This window comes from Salmo salar, chromosome ssa17 (genome assembly GCF_905237065.1).
Source record: "Salmo salar chromosome ssa17, Ssal_v3.1, whole genome shotgun sequence".
Classification (NCBI taxonomy): domain Eukaryota; kingdom Metazoa; phylum Chordata; class Actinopteri; order Salmoniformes; family Salmonidae; genus Salmo; species Salmo salar.
In genome coordinates this window covers 56717322-56724821 of record NC_059458.1, presented here as the reverse complement: position 1 = coordinate 56724821, position 7500 = coordinate 56717322, and the positions used below count along the sequence as shown (strand labels likewise).

Sequence of the window (7500 nt, the reverse complement as noted above, 5' to 3'; positions counted from 1 at the left end):
TCCTAACTTTCTCTCTCTCAGCGTGACCCAGTAGGATTCTGATTGAACACATTCCTAACTTTCTCTCAGCGTGACCCAGTAGGATTCTGATTGAACACATTCCCAACTTTCTCTCTCTCAGCGTGACCCAGTAGGATTCTGATTGAACACATTCCTAACTTTCTCTCAGCGTGACCCAGTAGGATTCTGAGTGAACACATTCCCAACTTTCTCTCAGCGTGACCCAGTAGGATTCTGAGTGAACACATTCCCAACTTTCTCTCAGAGTGACCCAGTAGGATTCTGAGTGAACACATTCCTAACTTTCTCTCTCTCAGCGTGACCCAGTAGGATTCTGAGTGAACACATTCCTAACTTTCTCTCTCTCAGCGTGACCCAGTAGGATTCTGAGTGAACACATTCCCAACTTTCTCTCTCTCAGCGTGACCCAGTAGGATTCTGAGTGAACACATTCCTAACTTTCTCTCTCTCAGCGTGACCCAGTAGGATTCTGAGTGAACACATTCCTAACTTTCTCTCAGCGTGACCCAGTAGGATTCTGAGTGAACACATTCCCAACTTTCTCTCTCTCAGCGTGACCCAGTAGGATTCTGAGTGAACACATTCCTAACTTTCTCTCAGCGTGACCCAGTAGGATTCTGAGTGAACACATTCCTAACTTTCTCTCTCTCAGCGTGACCCAGTAGGATTCTGATTGAACACATTCCTAACTTTCTCTCAGCGTGACCCAGTAGGATTCTGATTGAACACATTCCCAACTTTCTCTCTCTCAGCGTGACCCAGTAGGATTCTGATTGAACACATTCCTAACTTTCTCTCAGCGTGACCCAGTAGGATTCTGAGTGAACACATTCCCAACTTTCTCTCAGCGTGACCCAGTAGGATTCTGAGTGAACACATTCCCAACTTTCTCTCAGAGTGACCCAGTAGGATTCTGAGTGAACACATTCCTAACTTTCTCTCTCTCAGCGTGACCCAGTAGGATTCTGAGTGAACACATTCCCAACTTTCTCTCTCTCAGCGTGACCCAGTAGGATTCTGAGTGAACACATTCCTAACTTTCTCTCTCTCAGCGTGACCCAGTAGGATTCTGAGTGAACACATTCCTAACTTTCTCTCAGCGTGACCCAGTAGGATTCTGATTGAACACATTCCCAACTTTCTCTCTCTCAGCGTGACCCAGTAGGATTCTGAGTGAACACATTCCTAACTTTTCCCCCATCTTTCTCTCTGACTCTCCCCATCAAAATCACTTTTTTTACCTCTCTCTCTATTCAATTTAAGGGGCTTTATTGATATGGGAAACATATGTTAAACTTTGCCAAAGCAAGTGAAATAGATAAGAAACAAAAGTGAAATAAACAATAAAAGATGAACAGCAAACATTACACTCACAACAATTCCAAAGGAAATAAAGACTCTTCCAGACACTAATTGTCAGACTGGCATGAAGACAGGCTGCTTTCTGCTTAGAAGGAACAAGTAAACGGCTGAAATATCAGACAGTAATATCTACTGAGGGGATCGGAGGTTTCATTTCAGAATAAGATGTAAATGACTAATAATCCAGAGTAGATACAGTGCTCTTGGATATTTACACAATCTAATCATCAGACAAGGTATTTCATGCTTTCGAGCAAATATTTCCACAGCAACAGACATACCATAATACACTTGGAAAGGAATGAGCTACAATATTCATCACAAGCCCTCTTCCTCCTCCAGCTATTTCTGCTCTCCACAACAACGCTCGCTCATTCCCTTCATGTTTCTTCACAACAATTTTCACCAAATGCGTTTGTTCCTAATTGTCTTTAAGATGAGGAAGAGAATAGCTGTTTATGAGTCAAAACGGGCTGTTTTTTTATTGTATTTCTGTGTAAAGGGAGGGTTTGGGTTTGGGAGCAGCCCACTATGTTGTGAGAGGAACTTCCGTCCTTCTGTTGGTGGTTGGCCGCCGGCCACGGAAGGGAAACAAAGACTGGTTTATGCAAATGGCCATGGCAGCTCTCACTACCCATCAGCCACTGCTTCCCATTAGACACACTCCTCCTGCTATCTCTAATAAAGACATTTCAATCCTCTTCTTGAGCAAAACAACAGTCAAGCACACACACTAAGCACTTGTTTTCCTTGAGAATCTCAAATTAATATATTAATATGTCTTTTCAAATATCTGACAAGCACGCTAGCCCGCATGCACACAGGGATGCTCACTCTCAAAACCCTCTCTTCGTGTCTTTCTACTCGGCTGTGCTCTGAGACTGGTTGCACTGAGCACTGAGACACAGTACAGTAGGTCAGGACTGGCTGATGAAATAAAGGTCTCGTTGGTCATTTCTGTTCAATTACCCCCACCATGACTCCTGGAGGTGGGTGAACCCCCTCCTCTCCTCCCTCCACACCCCTCCCCACTAGCTCTGACCCGCCTGGGAGGCCAGTGGACCGCGGGGAGTGTGTGTGTGTGTGTGTGTGTGTGTGTGTGTGTGTTTGTGTGTTGGGACCGGCAGTTTAGCATAGCTATATTTGCAGTGTGAATTGAGTTCCATTACAGGGCCAGCTCCCATCACTCAGGCCTGCTCAATGGGCCAGCGAGCAGAGTGACAAGTCACTTTACACACACACAGAAACAGACACACACACACACACACACTAACACACACACACACACACTACAGAGAACGCCCAGAGCATACCCCCATCGCCAAAACGACACGCATGTCATCAAACAGGAAGTGACAGCGCGGAGCCCCCGGGGTGACCAGAGGGGGGAGGAGGAGGGGGAGACAGACACACACAACACAATGAGTGAGAGGGGGAAAATCCTATCTTAGTTGAGACGGAATTTAAATGTCAGCTACTAGCCAGGCACTAGGAGGTGGTGCAGGGAGGGGGGAGGAGGAGGGGGAAGACAGGGGAGAAGGTTAGTAAGGGATTTGTAAGGAGTGTCTCCATCTCCCCCTGTCTGTCTCTCAACCCTGAGCTGTGTTCGTTTCAACTCTCTAAACCTGCTCTTTTTCTTCTTACCCTAATCCCTTCATGTGAGTCCTACTCCATCACTAGAAGGATCTGTGGGGGTTCTCTCTGTGTGTGTGTGTGTGTGTGTGTGTGTGTGTGTGTGTGTGTGTGTGTGTGTGTGTGTGTGTGTGTGTGTGTGTGTGTGTGTGTGTGCACATGCATGTGTGTGTATGTTTGTGTGTCAAAGACGTGTTTGTGTGTGTGTGTGTGTGTGTGTGTGTGTACGTTAAGAGTGTGTGTCTGTGTGAGCACATGCATGTGTGTGTATGTTTGTGTGTCAAAGACGTGTTTGTGTGTGTCTGTGTGTGTGTGTGTGCAAGAATGCGGGAAAAAAAACGAAACAATGGGGTGTTTACACATGAACAAACAGGTGTGTACGCCTGAGAAGATAATGTGTGTGTATTCCTATAAGTGTGTGTCTGTTTGTGTGTGTGTGTGTGTGTGTGTGTGTGTACACCCCTCACACCCCCCACCCTAAGCCCTTTGTTTCTCGCCTCTCCGCTGTGGTCTCAGCCAGTTAGAACAGATCTGTGAATCTTTGTGTGCCTGTAACAGACATCTTCTCCCGTCAATAATCTCCACCTTTACTCTGATTCTGCTTTCTTCCTCCCTCTTGCTCTTTGTTGTGTGAATAGATGAGGCTTCAGTCCAGGCCACAGCCTCTGTTTACTCTGGTCAGATAGGCCCATTGTGCAACAGACCAATTATTACATTAGTCCTGTTTTATTCCCTTAGAGCTAACTGTCCTCGCCTGCCTGTGTGATGGTTGTTTGTTAAGTGGAGAGAGAGAGAGAGAGAGAGAGAGAGAGAGAGAGAGAGAGAGAGAGAGAGAGAGAGAGAGAGAGAGAGAGAGAGAGAGAGAGAGAGAGAGAGAGAGAGAGAGAGAGAGAGAGAGAGAGAGAGAGAGAGAGAGAGAGAGAGAGAGAGAGAGAGAGAGAGAGAGAGAGAGAGAGAGAGAGAGAGAGAGAGAGAGAGAGAGAGAGAGAGAGAGAGAGAGGGGCGAGGGAGATCAGGGATGAACTTTAAAACCTTTAAATCCACTATCTCTTTCCATCTTATTCTGTCATTCTATCAGCTCTATTGTTGGTGGCAGTGAAGATCTGAGGAAAGGAGGCTGTACTGTGATCAAATAAGAACGCAAAGAAAAATAGCAGACCTGAAATCTGTATGGATTTATACTTCTTTCTCTCACTGTCTGAGACTGAGTTGAAGGTGGGACAGTGTGTGTTGTGGGTGTGTGTGTGTGTGTGTGTTGGAACGCCCTAACACTACGATACTACCTATATGAGACCTTCCTACTCTCCTATTTGTGCTGTTATTGATCAGTGAAGGCATTTGCCACAGGCATCACAGACTAGTCTACGCAGAGATATCAGCACTGAAATAATGTTTCCAATGCTAACTATCCTGTAGCCACTTTGTCAGCATTATTAAGTGTCAATGCATACACGTGCCCTGATAACACACACTGTCTCTCTCTCTATCCTCTCTTTCTGTCACTTTTCTCCCTCCCTCCCTCCCTCCCTCCCTCCCTCCCTCCCTCCTCCCTCCCTCCCTCCCTCCCTCCCTCCCTTCGGTGTACAGTGCAGTAATTTGATACCTGACCCGCTCCGTTGATCCTCTTTACACCTCTCCAGCACTGTTGTTCACACATTCCTCTCCTCCTCCTCATCCCTTCATTCATCCCCTCTTCATACCTCTTTAGCACTGCTGTTCACGTACTCCTCTCCTCCTCACCCTCACCCTCTCACCTCCCCTCTTCATACCGCTCTAGCACGGTGATTCACTCACTCTTCTCCTATCCTCCTCTCCTCTCTTTCTCCTATCCCTTCATTCCCTCACCCCTCAAAAGTACCTGTCTCATACCTTGATTTCATCATTTTAAATCCCTCCATCTCTCTACTAATATAATACCTCTCTCTCTCTATCTCTTTCTCTCTCCCTACCCCCATACCTGTTCCCCTGCCATATAGTGTGTGTTAGACTGAGACTACAGAGTAGTTATTGTATGGATGTAACCGTCACAGTGAGTCTTTGTCCCAGTCTTATCTCTGTCAGACTATAGAGACCAGGGGAGACCAGGGAGGTCATGACCTGGACTAAATGAGTTCCACACAGATCTCTACTGTCTCCTCTCCTCACAGCTGCCAATGAGAGGCCAGTGCAGGTGTGTGTGTGTGTGTGTGTGTGTGTGTGTGTGTGTGTGTGTGTGTGTGTGTGTGTGTGTGTGTGTGTGTGTGTGTGTGTGTGTGTGTGTGTGTGACTTGAACATGATTAAAATGAGTATATGTGAGAGGACATATGTGTGCCTTTGTTCAAGTGGTGTGTCCCTTTACAGGACTTTCTGTGTGTTTTACTGTGTGGTTGTGTGTGTGTGTTTTACTGTGTGGTTGTGTGTGTTTTACTGTGTGGTTGTGTGTGTGTTTTACTGTGTGGTTGTGTGTGTGTTTTACTGTGTGGTTGTGTGTGTGTGTTTTACTGTGTGGTTGTGTGTGTGTTTTACTGTGTGGTTGTGTGTGTGTGTTTTACTGTGTGGTTGTGTGTGTGTGTTTTACTGTGTGGTTGTGTGTGTTTTACTGTGTGGTTGTGTGTGTGTTTTACTGTGTGGTTGTGTGTGTGTGTTTTACTGTGTGGTTGTGTGTGTGTTTTACTGTGTGGTTGTGTGTGTGTGTTTTACTGTGTGGTTGTGTGTGTGTTTTACTGTGTGGTTGTGTGTGTGTGTTTTACTGTGTGGTTGTGTGTGTGTGTTTTACTGTGTGGTTGTGTGTGTTTTACTGTGTGGTTGTGTGTGTGTTTTACTGTGTGGTTGTGTGTGTGTGTTTTACTGTGTGGTTGTGTGTGTGTTTTACTGTGTGGTTGTGTGTGTGTGTTTTACTGTGTGGTTGTGTGTGTTTTACTGTGTGGTTGTGTGTGTGTGTTTTACTGTGTGGTTGTGTGTGTGTTTTACTGTGTGGTTGTGTGTGTGTGTTTTACTGTGTGGTTGTGTGTGTGTGTTTTACTGTGTGGTTGTGTGTGTGTGTTTTACTGTGTGGTTGTGTGTGTGTTTTTTACTGTGTGTTGTGTGTGTGTTTTACTGTGTGGTTGTGTGTGTGTTTTACTGTGTGGTTGTGTGTGTGTTTTACTGTGTGGTTGTGTGTGTGTTTTACTGTGTGGTTGTGTGTGTGTTTTACTGTGTGGTTGTGTGTGTGTGTTTTACTGTGTGGTTGTGTGTGTGTTTTACTGTGTGGTTGTGTGTGTGTGTTTTACTGTGTGGTTGTGTGTGTGTGTTTTACTGTGTGGTTCTGTGTGTTTTACTGTGTCGTTGTGTGTGTGTTTTACTGTGTGGTTGTGTGTGTGTGTTTTACTGTGTCGTTGTGTGTGTGTTTTACTGTGTGGTTGTGTGTGTGTGTTTTACTGTGTGGTTGTGTGTGTGTGTTTTACTGTGTGGTTGTGTGTGTTTTACTGTGTGGTTGTGTGTGTGTTTTACTGTGTGGTTGTGTGTGTGTGTTTTACTGTGTGGTTGTGTGTGTGTTTTACTGTGTGGTTGTGTGTGTGTGTTTTACTGTGTGGTTGTGTGTGTGTGTTTTACTGTGTGGTTGTGTGTGTGTTTTACTGTGTGGTTGTGTGTGTGTGTTTTACTGTGTGGTTGTGTGTGTGTGTTTTACTGTGTGGTTGTGTGTGTGTGTTTTACTGTGTGGTTGTGTGTGTGTGTTTTACTGTGTGGTTGTGTGTGTGTTTTACTGTGTGGTTGTGTGTGTGTGTTTTACTGTGTGGTTGTGTATGTGTTTTACTGTGTGGTTTTGTGTGTGTGTTTTACTGTGTGGTTGTGTGTGTGTGTTTTACTGTGTGGTTGTGTGTGTGTGTTTTACTGTGTGGTTCTGTGTGTTTTACTGTGTGGTTGTGTGTGTGTGTTTTACTGTGTGGTTGTGTGTGTGTGTTTTACTGTGTGGTTCTGTGTGTTTTACTGTGTGGTTGTGTGTGTGTGTTTTACTGTGTGGTTGTGTGTGTGTGTTTTACTGTGTGGTTCTGTGTGTTTTACTGTGTGGTTTTGTGTGTGTGTTTTACTGTGTGGTTGTGTGTGTGTGTGTTTTACTGTGTGGTTGTGTGTGTGTTTTACTGTGTGGTTGTGTGTGTGTGTTTTACTGTGTGGTTGTGTGTGTGTGTTTTACTGTGTGGTTGTGTGTGTGTGTGTTTTACTGTGTGGTTGTGTGTGTGTGTTTTACTGTGTGGTTGGTTCTGTGTGTTTTACTGTGTGGTTGTGTGTGTGTGTTTTACTGTGTGGTTCTGTGTGTTTTACTGTGTGGTTGTGTGTGTGTGTTTTACTGTGTGGTTGTGTGTGTGTGTTTTACTGTGTGGTTGTGTGTGTGTGTTTTACTGTGTGGTTGTGTGTGTGTGTTTTACTGTGTGGTTGTGTGTGTGTGTTTTACTGTGTGGTTGTGTATGTGTTTTACTGTGTCTTTGTGTGTGTGTTTTACTGTGTGGTTGTGTGTGTGTGTTTTACTG

The 7500-nt window shown here is 45.1% G+C and overlaps 1 protein-coding gene across 14 annotated transcripts in view; it reads right to left on the bottom strand.

Moving 5' to 3' along the window:
* Window positions 1–7500, bottom strand: part of LOC106576150 (transcription factor SOX-5) — a 383455-nt gene that overhangs the window by 24738 nt on the left and 351217 nt on the right. The window lies entirely within an intron of this gene.